Below are 15583 nucleotides of genomic sequence, written 5' to 3' on the forward strand. Positions count from 1 at the left end.
CAAGAAGGGTGCACTGCTGGCTCATTAAGCTTACTGTTCACTGTAACCCCCAGGTCCTCTTCTGCAGAGCTGCTGCCCAGCCAGTCTGCCCCCAGCCTGTACTGGTGCATGGGATTGTTCTGTGCTAAGTGCAGGTCTTTGCACTTGTCCTTGTTGAACATCATGGGATTTCTTTTGGCCCAATCCTCCAATTTATCTAGGTCACTCTGAATCCTATCTACTACTCCCTCCAGCTTGGTGTCACCTGCAAACTTGCTGAGGGTACACTCTATGCCATCTTCCAGGTCAAGACATTGAACAAAACCAGCCCCAGGACTGACCCCTGGGTCACTCCACTTGAGACTAGCTGCCAACTAGACATCAAGCCACTGATTACTACCCTCTGAGCCTGATGTTCCAGCCAGTTCTCTATCCACTTGACAGTTCGTTCATCCAGCCCGTACTTCCTTAGGTGGAGATAACCTGTTTAGAAGGCAAAGCATGTACTCTGCTGGTCATAGGACATGGTCTTTTGTTGAGTGCTCAGTAGTCATGCTGTATTTCTGTTCTTGTCAGGCTGCACCACAGAGCTTGAACTCAGCCACATCAGGATGCAAGTTAGCCCCTTCAGCACAGCTAGAGAAAAGCCACTTGTCACTTGAGTCGAGAGAGATTGTGAACAGTACCACATCACCATCAGATCTTACCTGTAATGGTGCCAGCCTGTGGAGCACTTGATCCCGACATAACCTGAACTCACTGACCACTACTTTAAGGAGCCTCTCAAAGACATCAGTTCCATGTCCTTCCCTAAGATGTGGAGTTCTGCAGGGTAAGTAGAGAGCAGCATTAGCAAAATTGTAAAGAAGTATTTAAAACTTTTCTTGATTTTATGACAGAAGGATCCTAACAGCAGTTGCCTCTGATTTCCTGCATAACACAGTCCAGAAAATAAGGATCTTACAGTCCAACTCCATAGCTGAGGACCTGCTGAGACAGCAGTGCAGGCTTTGCCAATCAGCTGTGTTGTGTTCAGGAAGATTTTTATGAGGGATGGACAAGGATTTTTTTCATGACCCCAGCACCAACTCCATGAAGGCAGAAGGAAGCAGTAGAGGAGACTTTGCTTAAAAAGGCCATTTTAAGTTAAATTGACATTTCCAGTGGGAAACAGTGTCAGTGCCCAAAACGTAATTATTTTTCTTTTTAATTGTGTGACTGAGAAAATAGACTTAGGATAAAGTTACTGTGTGATTTGTAATTAAGATAATATCTTTTATTTGCAGTCATTTGATCTTAGCTTCTCAATAAGTATTAAGCGTTATTATAAAATTTACTAATGCTGTCTTAGTCATCTTTGTTTTATGCAGCTTCCTGCTTTCCTTTGAATTATAACAGTTCAGAGAAACCTCAGATCTATATTTTGATCTAGCAAAACAATCCTAATCTTGGCAATGGTTTTGAGGTATTACTAATCCATTCATCGACCTCTCATAAGAAGGCATCTAGGTTTCATATATCACCTACTGTCCTCTTTCACATTTCAGCTTATGCTCTTTCCCATTATTTTTTTTCAGGCTGTTACTTTCCTTTGCTTCCTAGACATGTCTCCTGGGGTTACAATAAAAATCCAGCTCTCAGCAATGTGAGAGGGTGAGGACGATTGGGGGCGGGGGTGGCTGCAGCCATGTGGGGCATCTGGAAATTCTAGTAGTTGTCCCAGGCATAAAACTTCCCTTATTTTCAGTTAATTCTGAAATAGAAACCTTAAGATACCACTTCCCTTTAAAGGAACTTAGGGGTGATGAATGGAATTAACCCTTCAGGCCACCATATTCTTTGTGGGATGGGTTGTGGTTTTAATTGTAGTACTTGGACAAAAAATAATGGTGTAGCATTCTCTAAAAACAAAAACCAAACATTACAAAGCTTATGAACTCCTAATTAGGGTTCCATAGTTTATGACGCGCACAAAACCACCCTAGGTGTCACACCGTTCTGCCATCGGTGACCCCAAAAGCTTAATATTGATGTATAAAAGAACCTGGATAATGCACCATCTGTGCACTGAGAAAGCCTGGCTGCTTGCCGGGAATGAAGGACCTGAGCTGCCAGGGTCCCAATGCACCAGGGTCCTGGCCTCAAGCCAGGGTTTGGGACCAGAGCTGCCTCGAATGGCTCCCAGGGTCCTGGCTCCATGCACCACACTCTCAGCTGCCTGCCGTGGTTGCAGACCCATGCTGCCTCAAGAGGCTCCCAGAGCCTGAGCCCTTTGTGCTGCGTTGTACAGCGCTGGGGCTGGACTCTCAGGCAGGCTCCTCTCCATCCCTTCCCGATTGTTGAAAATGCTCCACCAAACACACTACGAGTTTTCAATCCGTCATCAGATTGGTGGAAATGCTCCACCAATCACTTTGGAGATTACTCGAGGCTGACATGCTGGGCTCTGTTGGCGAGTCCACCACATTAGTTGTTTCAAGAAGCAAAAAGTTGAAGAATCCAAGGAGCAACATTGCTTGCACTGTCAGTCATACTGCGGCAGCCCTGCAGGAATTGTCCTTACTTCCATTCTGGGCTGGGAGGCTACTGGGTATATTCAGATGCTTGGAGGAAACCACTACCTTCAAGAAGATTTTTGAAGCACACCAGGCCTGATTCTCCCATGTCTTCCACCAATATAAATCAGGATGGATGCCAGTGGAATCAGTGGAAGCAAAATGGTGTGAGATCTGGATAGAGCTGAAACTGTTATTCTATCCTGTGTTCATGATGCTTTTTGAGAAATGAATGGTGTAACACGTCTCTGGGTATCTTAGCCACTGCTCACCATGTGCTGTCCAGAAGGCTGAGCCTACAAGACCTAAATATGTGCAAGGTGTTCCTTTGAGTTGAACACCAGCATTAACTGGATTTACACAGACTTATAGCCCTATGGCATGACCCAGACCAATTGGAACAGGGGAAAGAAATAGATGGGTGCCCCTCATTGCATAATCCAGGGCCCACCGTTCCACAGTGACTTCTGGGATTTAGACCATAGTCATTTGAGCAGTGGACTGCAGCAGGTTGCATACTATACTCCCTTCTCCCTTATATCCCACAAGTGAATACCTTATTTATACATAAATCACAGCCTTCTGATGAACTGAGCCCATGTGGATGAAGTCTTCCTTGGTGCACTCTGAACTTTAGCAAGGTGCTGACTCCAGCTAATAAGTGCACTTAGCATTCATCTGTGTTGACATCTATTGTTTGGTTTGGCTTTGCATTTCTCAAAACTTTTTGTCCAGTTTGTGGGAAAGTATAGGCTTTGTATTCTGGCTAATTTAATAATCACTGGGTCAGTCTTAGAGGTGAGGGGAAAGGCCCTGTGAACTAGATTTCAAAGGAATTCACACTTGTGCCCAGAATCTGTAAAGGAAGAGGGGAAGCAGATATATCAGTCTGGATATATCGGAAACCATTGATCCTCTGGATCTTGCTATACACTGAGAGGTCTAGTCAGGTGCTTCATGAATCCATTTGTGGCTAACAAACCCGATTCAAGAGCGACACTGCTTGTTACAAGTTGCACAGATTTGTGTATTTTCAGAGTTGGACTCCAAGTTTACAGCATGCTGCTTTCCGTGAACGTTGTTTGCCTCCTGAGGCTGGGATGGGGGACACAGTGAGATCCCTCAGGTGGCAGAGGCATGGCAGCAGGGTGCATGGGGCTCCTGCATGTGGCAGCGGCAGTGGCGGCAGCAGGTTGAGCGGGAAGCTCCTGCAGGCAGACACAGCAGTGTCAACAGCAAGGTGGAGGGGAGGGTGGCAAGCGCCAGCCAGCAGTTGACAACCACCCGCAGACACCACCTGCAGCAGTGGTGACAGCCAGCAACAATTGACAACTGCCTGCCGCTGACACCGCCAGCAGTGTCAGCAATGGTGACGATGAGAATCTATGAGACTTGTGTGCTGTCATCCCTGCTTTATGGTTCAGAAACATGGACTACATATGCTATGCACATCAAGAGACTGAATAGCTTCCACATGAGATGTCTGTGTAAGATCCAAAAAATAAAGGGGGAAGACAGAATCCCAAACACAGAGGTATTAGAGTGCACAGGACTGATGCACTTAGAAACCACTATCAAGAAGAGGAGGTTGTGATATATCATCCATGTCAGGAGAACGGGAGAAGACCATATCCCCAAGAATATTTTGTACAGTGAAATGGCTCTGGAAAGTGAAGTCAACCTCTATGGTGATATGAAGTCATTCAACATCAATGTAGAAAGCTGGGAGGGGCAAGTAGAATGCCATCCAGTCTGGAGGGAACATCTGGCACTGGGTGCAGCTCAACATGAAGTGGTTTTGATCCAGAGGGTGGCAGCAAAGTGAGAAAAAAGAAAGCACTGGCAACTCATTGGGGGTCCACGCGGGTGCACGTGCACCCCCTGAGATGAGCTGCTGCCGACACTGTTGGCGGTGCCTGGGGATGGTTGCTGCTCGCCACCCAGCTCCCTGGTCATTCTACTGATCGTTTACTGTTATTCAATCAATGCCCATTTCTGTAGTAGCCCGACATTCTTAGCTGCTCTTCTGATTCTGTTAGTTCAGTAGCAAAAACTGCCAACAATACCAAGAGATTTATCCTTTAGAGTGATGTCAGATATTGGTTCTTCCACCCCTTGGTACATGATCACAGTCTTCAGACTAATTGCCATTCTGAAGCTTTTGCCTGACTCAGAAAATCTGCCCAAGAGATTTTGCAGGGACGATTCACTGTGGGCAACTCAGGCCACATCAAACAGGAAATCTCTCAGAACCGGTTCTTTTACCTTGGCTTTTGTTCTAAACCTTGCAATGTTGGACAAGTCTCCATTTAGTCTGGGTTTAAGAGAAATGCCATCATTGCTGTTCTTGAATGCATGAAGAAGCAGGAATGAAAAGCAGATGTTAAAAAGCACAGGATCTAAGACATACCTCTGTTTCACCCTGTTGCTGATGTCAGCATTTCATAGATTTTCATAGACATTAGGGCTGGAAGGGACCTCGGGAGATCATCGAGTCCAGCCCCCTGCCCAAAGGGCAGGAAGTCAGCTGGGGTCATAGGATCCCAGCAAGATAAGCATCCAATTTACTCTTGAAGGTGTTCAATGTAGGCGCTTGAACCACCTCCGATGGCAGACTGTTCCAGACCTTGGGGGCTCGGACAGTAAAGAAATTCTTCCTTATGTCCAGCCTGAAATGGTCTTGCAGGAGTTTGTGACCGTTCGACCTCGTCATCCCATGGGGCGCTCTGGTGAACAGACGTTCCCCCAGATCCTGGTGGTCACCCCTGATAAACTTATAGGTGGCCATCAGATCACCCCTGAGCCTGCACTTTTCCAGGCTAAAGAGTCCCATGGCTCTCAGCCTGTCATCGTAAGATCTGTTTTCCTGACCTCTGATCATGCACGTGGCTCTCCTCTGGACTCTCTCAAGCTTCTCCACATCCTTTTTGAATTGTGGAGCCCAAAACTGGACGCAGTACTCCAGCTGTGGCCTCACTAAGGCCGAGTACAAGGGGAGAATGACTTGATTGTTTTCATACGCTACAGTTGCCTTCATAGCTTGATGTAATGAGTGAACGATGTTCAGAAGTTTGTTTCTTCAGAGCAGTAAAAAGGCCCTGCCTGCTGACTGCATTGAGAGACCTTGTCAGACAAATGAGGGCTACGCGTTGGCATTTAGATTTCATAGAATTCATAGACATTAGGGCTGGAAGGGACCTCGAAGATCATCAAGTCCAGTCCTCTGCCCCAGGGGCAGGAAGTCAGCTAGGGTCAAAGGATCCCAGCAAGATAAGCATCCAAGCGTTTCTTGAATGAGTCCAGAGTAGGTGCCTGGACCACTTCTGGAGGGAATCTGTTCCCGGTCTTGTGGGCTCGGACAGTAAAGACATTTTTTCTTATGTCCAGCCTGAAATGGTCTTGGAGGAGTTTATGACCATTGGTCCTTGGTTTTCCTTGGGGCACTCTGGTGAACAGACATTCTCCCAGATCCTAATCTACACCCCTTATGTACTTATAAGCAGCCACTAGGTCCCCCCTGAGTCTGTACTTTTCCAGACTGGAAGTCCCATGGCTCTCAGCCTCTCTTCATAAGGCCTATTCTCTTGCCCTCTGATCATGTGCATGGTTCTCCTCTGGACTCTCTCAAGCTTCTCCACATCCTTCTTGAATTGCGGAGCCCAGAATTGGATGCAGTACTCCAGCATAGGATGGATTCTGTAACCTAGAGATTGCAACCTAGGGATCAAGATGCGAGTGAATTTTTCTGAGGATGTTCAATAGGGAGATACCTCTATCACTGTCACAGTCACTTCTATCCCCTTTGTTTTCATATCATTGTACAAACTGGGCATCTCTTAAATCTTGTGGCACTGCTTCTTTCCAGCAGAGCAGTATAACTTCATGAAGCCTGCAAAGTAATTTGTCATTGACACATTTGTAGATTTCAGCAATCAAACAGTCATTGCCAGATGCCTTGTTCCCAGGAATTGTTTTAATGCCTTTCTGCAATTTTTCTAATGTAGGCTTATTGCCCAAATCTATCATAATTTGGAACTGCTATAATCCTTTGAGCTATTTGTGTTTGATTTTAGTCTTACTGGAGCACAGAATTCCATAGTATTTAATCCAACACTCAAGTTGTTTTTATCAGTAATGACATTTCCATTTAGAGTCTTTCAGTGTAGCTGTTTGCTTCTCAGCTGGACCAATTGGGTTATGGTTATGGTGTTGAAAGATTTCTTATAGTTGGTTAGCACTGTCCTTTTGTTCTCAACCAGTGGTAGAAGGGTTTCACAGTGTTCTTCAACCCAGTCTGCATTTTGCTTGCATTTTTTTGCCAACTGCTATTAAAGCAACATTGTACCTGTTAGTTTTTAAGCTTTCACAAGCCTTGTTAAGTAAACTTGCTTTCACAACTTCTTTACTGAATAGTCGCTTCTGCATTTTTCTGTCTTTAGTTTAACTGATGTCTACCCAAGGATGACTGGTAGTTTTGCTATGGTGGATCTTTTTGACACTGATTCTGACTTTGCAGCAGACTAAGACATGGTCAGTCACAGTCAGCACTGTGATAAGACTTGTATGCAGGATTTCTTTCAGGTAGTTATGCCTAGTCAGTACTAGAACTAATTGACACCAGTGCCACGACCTTGGATGTTTCCACTATATCTTTTTTTTTGTGTGTGTGATTTTTTTCTTTTTTTCCCCCCAGCAAAGTAGATGTAGGTAACACGTAGATCTTGACTTGCACAATATTCTAACAGTTGCTGGCCGTTTTTATTCATATTACCAATTCCATGTGCAGTACTCTCCACCTAGGGTTACCATATTTCCAGTACCAAAAAGAAGGACACCTGTGGGCGTAGGGTATATGATGAGGGGGGGCAGTGATATACCTGGGCCCTGCCTCTGCCCTGACACCCCAGCCCTGCCAGTGGCCCTCACTACTGACCCATAGCTCCTGCCCCCGGCCCTGCCAGTGCCTGACCCACAGCCCCCTGGCCCTGCCAGTGCCCCTCACTCCTGACCCACAGCTCCCTGCCCCTCCCCAGCCCTGCCACTACCCCTTGTTCCTGACCTGCAGCCCCTTCCCCCCCCAGCCCTGCTGTCTACGCAGCGTATGTGTGCACGCACACACGTGCACACATGCGCACGCACACACGCACACACATGTGCGTGTGCACACACAATCTTTATCTCTTACCTGGGAGCAGCTTGCTGGGGCTACACACAGACCATGTGACCCCCAACAGCCAATCACCTTGCCCACTGCTCCCAGCCCCAAGCAGCCAGCCCAGGAAAACAGAGGCAAAGCAAAAACCTGGACATTTTCTCACATTTTAAAAACCCAAGGCACGACGACAGGGGTCCATGCTTTTTGAAGGGAAAGCCTGAGATAGAAGTAGAGGAATTCTGTTTTGGAGTCTGAGATGCCTATTTCATCTTTCTTTTCTTAAGTGGGTTAATACCATGGGGGCTTTAATCACTGAAGCAAGCTGCCCAGGAATGGGTCCTGGCAGTTACAGGCTACATGGACCTGGCCCCCTCTGTTTTGTAATTAGGTTGTCTCAGCATGGCATATAGCTGAGACTGGGGTTAAGGACAGACAGTATACATAAGCCAGTTTAAGTGATCAGAAACTGGTTTAAAGCTGTAAAAGAACAGACAGTCAGTGCATTGCTGGCTTCTGCAGGCAGTCGCCGTCCTCTCCTTGCCACCGATGTGCCACTGGAGGCTGTGGGCAGTCTCCACTCGCCTTTTGCTGAGGATGCCAATGCGGACAGTGGCTGTGGGTGGTCCCCACTCACCGCCTGCTGCTCACCACTCCCCCACCCCTCCTGCTGCTGACAATGCTGCTAGTGGCTGTGGGCAGTCCCTGCTTGCCACCATGGTGCTCCCCAGTCCAGGGAAGCACCAGTCATTCATGCCAGACCCTTTCTTGGTTTAAGTTAAACCAGACTCCCCCAGCATCCCAGCATGCTCTCTGGGCTGGGCAGGGCTCTCTGCTCCGCCCACAGGGCTGACCCTGCCCCTCTGCTCTCTAGCCCGAGCAGGGACTGGCCCTAGTGGAGACACCAGTCGTGCTGGCCCCATTAAGGCAAAGTGGGCAGGGAGGTGTTAATTCTTCCCTCCTTCCTCTCTTCCCCCACTGCAGCTGGGGTCAGCCTGTCTGCTGGGGAGCAGAGGAGAGGGGGCTGCAGTGGTGGCCCCTGGGGCTGGCAGACCCTGGCTGCAGGGAAGGGATTTAGAGAAGAATTAACCCTTGTCCCTGCCCCCTTTACCTTAATGGGGCATACAAGTCAGTTGTCTCACAAGGTGGGGAGGGGGGTTCTGTTCCATGCTGGGGGGGGGGACTTTTCCTCCTCCTCCCAGGGTGTAGAGGGGGACCGTGTGTGGTGCTGGATGGTGACTCCTCCTCCTCCTCTCCACTGCCATGGGGCTAGGAAGTGGGGAGTCCATGCGATGCTGCCTGGCCCCAGGGCTGTGGGAGCACAAAGCTCAGCTGACCAGGGTGTGGGTATGTAGAGTGTGAAGGAAGGTGGTGGTGTAGGGACCCCCTACATACTCCCCCCATGGCATGCAGCTCCCACTGCCTGGCAGGAGCAGCAGATGGGGAGGACAAGGTGCTTCTGCCCCACACAGGTGCCTGGTGGGGTGCATCTCCAGCCAGCACTGTGAGGGTGGAGCAGAGCCTGCCCTATCACCAGGGCTCTGCTCCCTGCACCTGCAGCTCCAGTGCTTGCAGCAGGGGAAGCCCCACAGTGCAGCCTGCGCTCTACACTCCTGCTGCCCCTCTGGGGGGAGGAAAAAGAGTTGGAAGAGTTCCCCCAGCATGGAACAGAACCTTCCCCTGCCCTGGGGGGAGGGGTGAGGGGAAGAGTCCCTTGCTGGGGCTGGGCAGTATCCCATACAGCCCCCCTCCCCACCCCCAGCAAAGCAGGGGGAAGAGTCCCCCTCCGGGGCTGAACAGCCTCACAGACCCCCCCTCCACACCTCATGGTGAGGGTGGGGGGAGGGGAAGGGAGGAGAGCCCCCCAGCACTGGACAGGGCCCCTTTCCCAGCCCAGCAGCAGTGGGGGATAAGGAGGAGGGGGAAGAGTTCTCCTCTGAGGCCAGACAGCTCTGTGTGCCAGGATCACTTCCAGCTGTCAGGACAGGGGTGACTGGTGCCTTCTGAATCTGGGGCGCCACAATTTGTGGGCGGGCTCGGGGGCAGGCAAAAAGCCCCATATCCACTCCTATACTTCTGTGCTGCGGCTTAGTGGCCCTCCACCCAATACACTGCCAGCCTGCACAGCAAAAAAACTGCCCCATCCTGAGCAGTGCTGAATGTCCCCCCCCCCCCCGGCAGTCACCTGTGTGTCAGGGAGCTGCTGGGACAAGCCTACCAGGGCCTGGCCACCCCCCCAGCTAAGTTTTCCTTTGGAAGGGGGGACTGCTTTAGCACCCCTGGACTTATGGCTTGAGCCACTGCAGGCATGTGCCTGCGTTTCCTGAATGGAAGGGGAGGGTCTATCCACTTGGACACTGATTCACTCTCTGCAGGTTAGATTGACTTGCAAAGCTTGAATCAATTCAGGTCAGGTTTTTTAAATGTCTGTCCCTAGGATGTCCAGGCTGCAGCCTTTTTTTCTGCTGTTTCTACAGCTATGGTCATGAACGCCGCATGCCCCTGGAGGCTGGGGGGTGGGGCACGGCAACTGTCCACAGGCAGTGGCACTGTTGGCAGCAGGGGCATAGCAATGATGAGTGGGGAGCTCCTACAGGCAGCTGCGGTGGTGTCAGTGGCAGGGGGAAGGGGAGGTGGCAAGCAGCGACCATCTGTGCTACTGGCAGTATTGGCGGCACGTTTTGCAAGGGATGCACCACCACGCTCTGGGGGTGCACATGCACCTGCGTGCACCACCTACATGTTGCCAATAGCTACGGTGTTTCAGCCTTCCTGCATGGCTGACCCCCAGCTATATGTTCAGGCCTCAGTGCAATATAGTCCTGGCTGGCTTTTGCTGCCCAGTTCAGGCCCAGTGAGGTAGGTCTGACTTCTCCTTCAAAGTTTTCTTTTTTCAGTTTCTGCCCCACAGAGCTAGGATTGGAGCTAGGAATTCAGGGGTGTGGCATATTATCTGGAGCCACAGTTATCCCCTCAAGGCCACCACATGAAAGTAGGGATTGCCCTACAGTATCGCAGGGAGCAACAAGGGGCCCCTTGCACCACAGAAGGACCCATGCTCTCTAGCAGTTTCTGTGACACAGCAAATGCCAGGAGCAGCTCAAAGGACTCTCCAGTGAAGCCTCTTCTTCCAGCCCACCGCTGACGGGCAAGTATAGGGGTGCATGCCCCAAGAACTGCCTTTTGGGTCAGCCCCAAGTCCCAGACTACCTGGGCATGGGTGAAGCCTCCTCTAGAGGGTGCAATCTATGAACTGTGCCTTGTAGTTGGTGGTGTTTTAAATTGTATTTAGTGGGTTTTTTGTTTCCTTTGCCTTTGTTTTCAGTAACAAATTTGTTCTCTATCTTTACATTGCTTGCGAGGAGGGGTTTTTGTTTATGTGGGACACCCTACTAATTCATTTAGTATTTTCCAGGTGGTCTGGGTGGGGGTTTGAGTCAAGGTAAAATACATCTAGACCCCAAAATTGAACACGGCCCTTGTTGCTGCTGACCAGTGTCCAGCAGAAAGGTTACACATGTTTGCCCAGAATACCAGGTCAATTCCTAAAATTGCACCCAATTCATGCATTGAAGTTGCCTAGTATTATAACGGTCTCATTTCTGTGAGTTTTCTCAATCTTTTCTTCAAGTTTTTGGTAGAAAACATGTTTATCTTCATCGCCAGCTTGAAAGGTAGGTGCATAGACACGAAAACAATGTGATGCCATTCAGTGTATGCACTCTGAGCATCATCTATTGAATAGATACAGCAATGGGGCCTTCACAGGAAGATAGTAAGCTGTTTATAATAGCAAAGCTCTCTCCTTTTTCCTGCTGGCTTCTCATGCCAAAATAGGTACAATTATTCTCTTAGAACCTGTATCTGAGAAGCAAGTTTCTGATAATGCAGCAATGCCAATTCTGAGTCTAACCAATTCATAGTTTAGTAGTGTTGTTTTCTATAAAGCAGAGTCTGAATTGAACCCAGGGTCAGAATCCAAACATTCCAGCATGTGAGTTTCTTTATCATTTTGGTCAGTATAGCTCATACCAAGACCTTCAGTGCATATGCCTAGGCAAAAGTGTGGAGGAGTGGAGGCTGCCTTAGATCTACCACACCCCCTTCACCCCCCTTTTAGGCCACTGAGACAGAGTTTGAAGGCTAGACTAAATCCAGATGTTCAGTTCCTCGATGGTTGTAGCTTCTGCCAGAGAGTAACAGATTAAAGCTATTACTGACTCCTTAATGCAGGCATTGGCAAAATACAGCCTATGGGCTGAAATTGGCCTGACAATTGATTGGATCTGACCTGTGGGCAGGTGCTTGCCAAGTGAATGGATCTGGCCCACAGGAGGGCAGTGGTTCTGCCTCTGGCAGCCACATAGTGCCAGGAGGCCAGGGCTTCCACCTGTGTGGAAATGGAAGCATGAACCCACCTGCAGCTGTTGCATGCCCTGCCCTGAGTCTGGACCCAGCAGGTGCCAGCCATGTCCACAGCTGCTCAAATGTGGCTGGCAGCTTCCAGGTTGGGGCTCTGGGCATTGGGAAGGGGAGGCATGCTACAGCTAAGGGCGGTTTCAGGCTTCCATGCTGGTTGCAGCCTACAGCTGTAGTACACAGGGTGGCAGGGCATGCTACAGCTTTGGGTAGGTGGACTCTGGCTGTGGGGGAGTTGGAGTGTGGGAAAGCTGCAGGCAGGTTCAGGCTTCTACACTGGTCACAGTGTGGGGAGAGGGAAGGGAGAGACAGAGAAAGAGGGTGGGAGAGGAGTATGGCCCTCAACAGGTCACCAAAGCTCATTAAGTCACCCACCAACCCAGATAATGGCCCACCCCTGGCCTAACACCTCATCAAGGGTTTCTTTCAGGGTGATGTCCTGACAGATCAATCTTTTTCCAATCAAAAAGTACCCACAAGGCACAGGGGGCTAGGGTTTTAAGGTGCCCTAAATTTGCCTTACTCTGGTGTCCCAGCCACCAGCGGAGGGTTCAGGATTGAGAGTGTGGTCAGAGGGTAGAAAGGTTTATTGACTTAACAAAAACACGACTATGCGTAGTATACTAAGACAAATAATGACAGACTATAATAATTTGTGTTGGCAAGTTATCGGCAGTCCCCTCTGATGCCTGATATACAACAAGTTTCTCTTTCCACAAAGCTCAGCAAAGTCTGGTGTCCCCGATCAGTGCTGTCTGAGGGGTACCGGGAAGGACCCTGGTATTAAGTTCTTGGTCTCCTCAAGATCCACGGGCCCACTCAATCCAGGCCAACAGCTAATCTGTAGTTCCTTTCACAGAGCTGTATCTTCCTTCTAAATGATTTCCAGATGTGCCAGCCAATTTAAACTTCTGAGCTATGCTGATAACTTACAGCCATTCAGATTCTTTTTACTTCAACTGCCCTTAGACTGACCAATAGCAGTACAAGCCTTGCATTCTTTTGATAAGGTTAATTTTAACTACGCCACAGGGCCTACCATCACTTCTATAAGGCTTTGCTAAATTTACTAGGCTTTACTACATTTTTTATTTTAATTAGGCTCTTAGCAACAACATATAGCTTAATGGGGCTTAAACAAATGATAGAAAAACACTTAAAACTCATTAAGTCACCAGCCAACCCAAATAATGGCCCACCCCTGGCCTAACACCTCATCAAGGGTGTGTTTCTGTCAGGGTGATGTCCTGACAGATCAATCTTTTTCCAATCAAAAAGTACCCACAAGGCAGTGGGGGCTAGGGTTTTGAGGTGCCCTAAATTTGCCTTACTCTGGAGGTTGCAATGTTGTGATATTTTGTAGGAGCTACCCCGCCATGAATGGCCCCACCATGTTGCCACTAATCCTTCCAGTCAGACATACACACACACACAAATTGGATCTCTGGCAGTTACACGCTGTGGCAGCGACATGTCCCCACAGGTTTTTAAAGGGGCAGAGGTGAGCTCCACAGGTCCCAAAATCCCGAAACAGACCTCCCACTGGGAAAAGTTACCTCCTGCCGGCCCACAGGAACCAGGACCGCAGCCGCATGAGCCAGCCTCATGCCGGCTATTTAATCAGCGGTTCCCTGTGCGGGGTACAGCTGGACCAATCACGGCGGTCATACCAGCTGCCGAGCGGAAGTTTAAAATCCCCGACAGACCCTGCAGAGTGGGGGAGCCAGAGGAAGAGAGAGAAGGTGGGCAGCACATCAGATGTGCTGAGGCTTCGTTGGGGAAGAGGAGCAGCACAGCTGGAGCAGCACTGGCGAGCAGGGCAGGGGAAATCTCTGAGCTCCCTGCCAGAGGCAGAGCAGGGGGAACACTTTGGTCCCCTGCGGAAGACAGACCAGGGGAAGCATTCGAGCTCCCTGTAGGAGGTAGAGAAGGGGCAGTGTTTGAGCCCCTGTAGAAGGCTGGGGAAAAAGAGGTGGCTCCACATCCCTCTCCTCCTCAGGAGAATATTTCTTCTAAAGAAAACAAAAGAAAAGAAAGGGAAAAAAATCAAAGAGATAGAGAGAGAAAGGTAAGGCATCAAAGTCAGAAGGACAAGAGCCAACTGAGCCCACTCGGACGTGGGTTCCCCCCAACCTGAAGGAGGTGGAGAGCAAGCCCGTGGGGTCAAAACCACCATCGCACCATCATCTATCTGATTGGCGAGTGGACGGGGTGTAGGGAGGTGGAGCCTCGTGGAACATCGTGCTGAATAATTGTGAGTACTGCCATTGTTGGGAAGCCCTCCCAGGAAGATCTCCACTAAACCCGCTCTCTTGATAGCTTAATATCAAAGTTGTGGCAGGTAAGTTGAGGGGAGGGGCTACATACCCAACAGGCCGTGCTACCCATAAGGCCCCGCCAAGATCATATATGCACATATGCTATAAGTCTGTATAGGCCTTACATAAAAATTCTCTCCTTGGCATTGGTTAATGACATAAGATACTGTGCTAGACGGACCTGTGGTCTGACCCAATATGACATATTTTTCAGGATGGATGAAGTACTTTACAGTTACTTAGATTCCCTTTAGACTGACTTTCACATAGATACTGGTGGACAATGGAAGATTAAGGGAGAGAAATTTACCCCTTACAGGAACAGAAGGCAGTGTCAGTGAAAGCAAGCCAGGAGTCATTTTAATTTACACCTTCTTACAACTCTGCAGTATTCAAATCACACAAATATAAACTCCATTATGCACTGGTGATCAAGAAAAGAAGTTTCACTGCAGGCAAAAATGTAAATTGCATAACCCCATTTCTTTAATATACCATCTCCGGAGGTAGTCTCTGAGGTGTAAAGTTGAGGTTGGCATCAGTCTATGCAAACCAGAAAGGCTAATTTTCTTTGGCAGCATCTTGGTTTCCATCACACTTCAGTGCCTAAAATATTGATAAAAATCTGGCTTTCAGCCCTTTTCCCAAGGTCACAGAGAAGATCTGTGGCAGAACTGGGAAAGGAACTTCAGCCTCCTGAATCCTAGCCCAAAGCCTCCTCAAAACCAGGTCCCCTGTAACCTGGCATCCATCCTGATTTATATTGATAAGTGTATTTCTCTTTGCCCAGCCTGCCTCAAGGGTGGCCCTGGCTGCCTGTTCCCATATTCCAGGGAGAAAACAAGAAAAAGGGACCTCTTGCCAGTCCATGCCAGACCTCTCTTTACCGGTATACCTTGTCCCTTTGATGTCTGCACATCCGAAATCAGTTTTGCAATCTGTGCTGCCCTCTGCCCGGTTCCAGGTGCATAAGAAACCTTTCTCCATGGTGCCTCATTGTGCTCACCAGAGTTGCAGTCTCCTTGCTGCCCCAGAGCAAGGCAGCTCCTAGCACCTTATGGTGGGTAAAGCTAAGAGAGGTTGTAAGCTGGGCCAAGGATATGGCTGCTTTGCATTCAACTGGCCAGGAAGAGCCATAGGACTTTGCCATAATAGGCAAA

Source organism: Crocodylus siamensis, chromosome 2, assembly GCF_052110815.1.
Source record: "Crocodylus siamensis isolate JL-2025a chromosome 2, ASM5211081v1, whole genome shotgun sequence".
In the NCBI taxonomy this organism is placed as follows: Eukaryota; Metazoa; Chordata; order Crocodylia; family Crocodylidae; genus Crocodylus; species Crocodylus siamensis.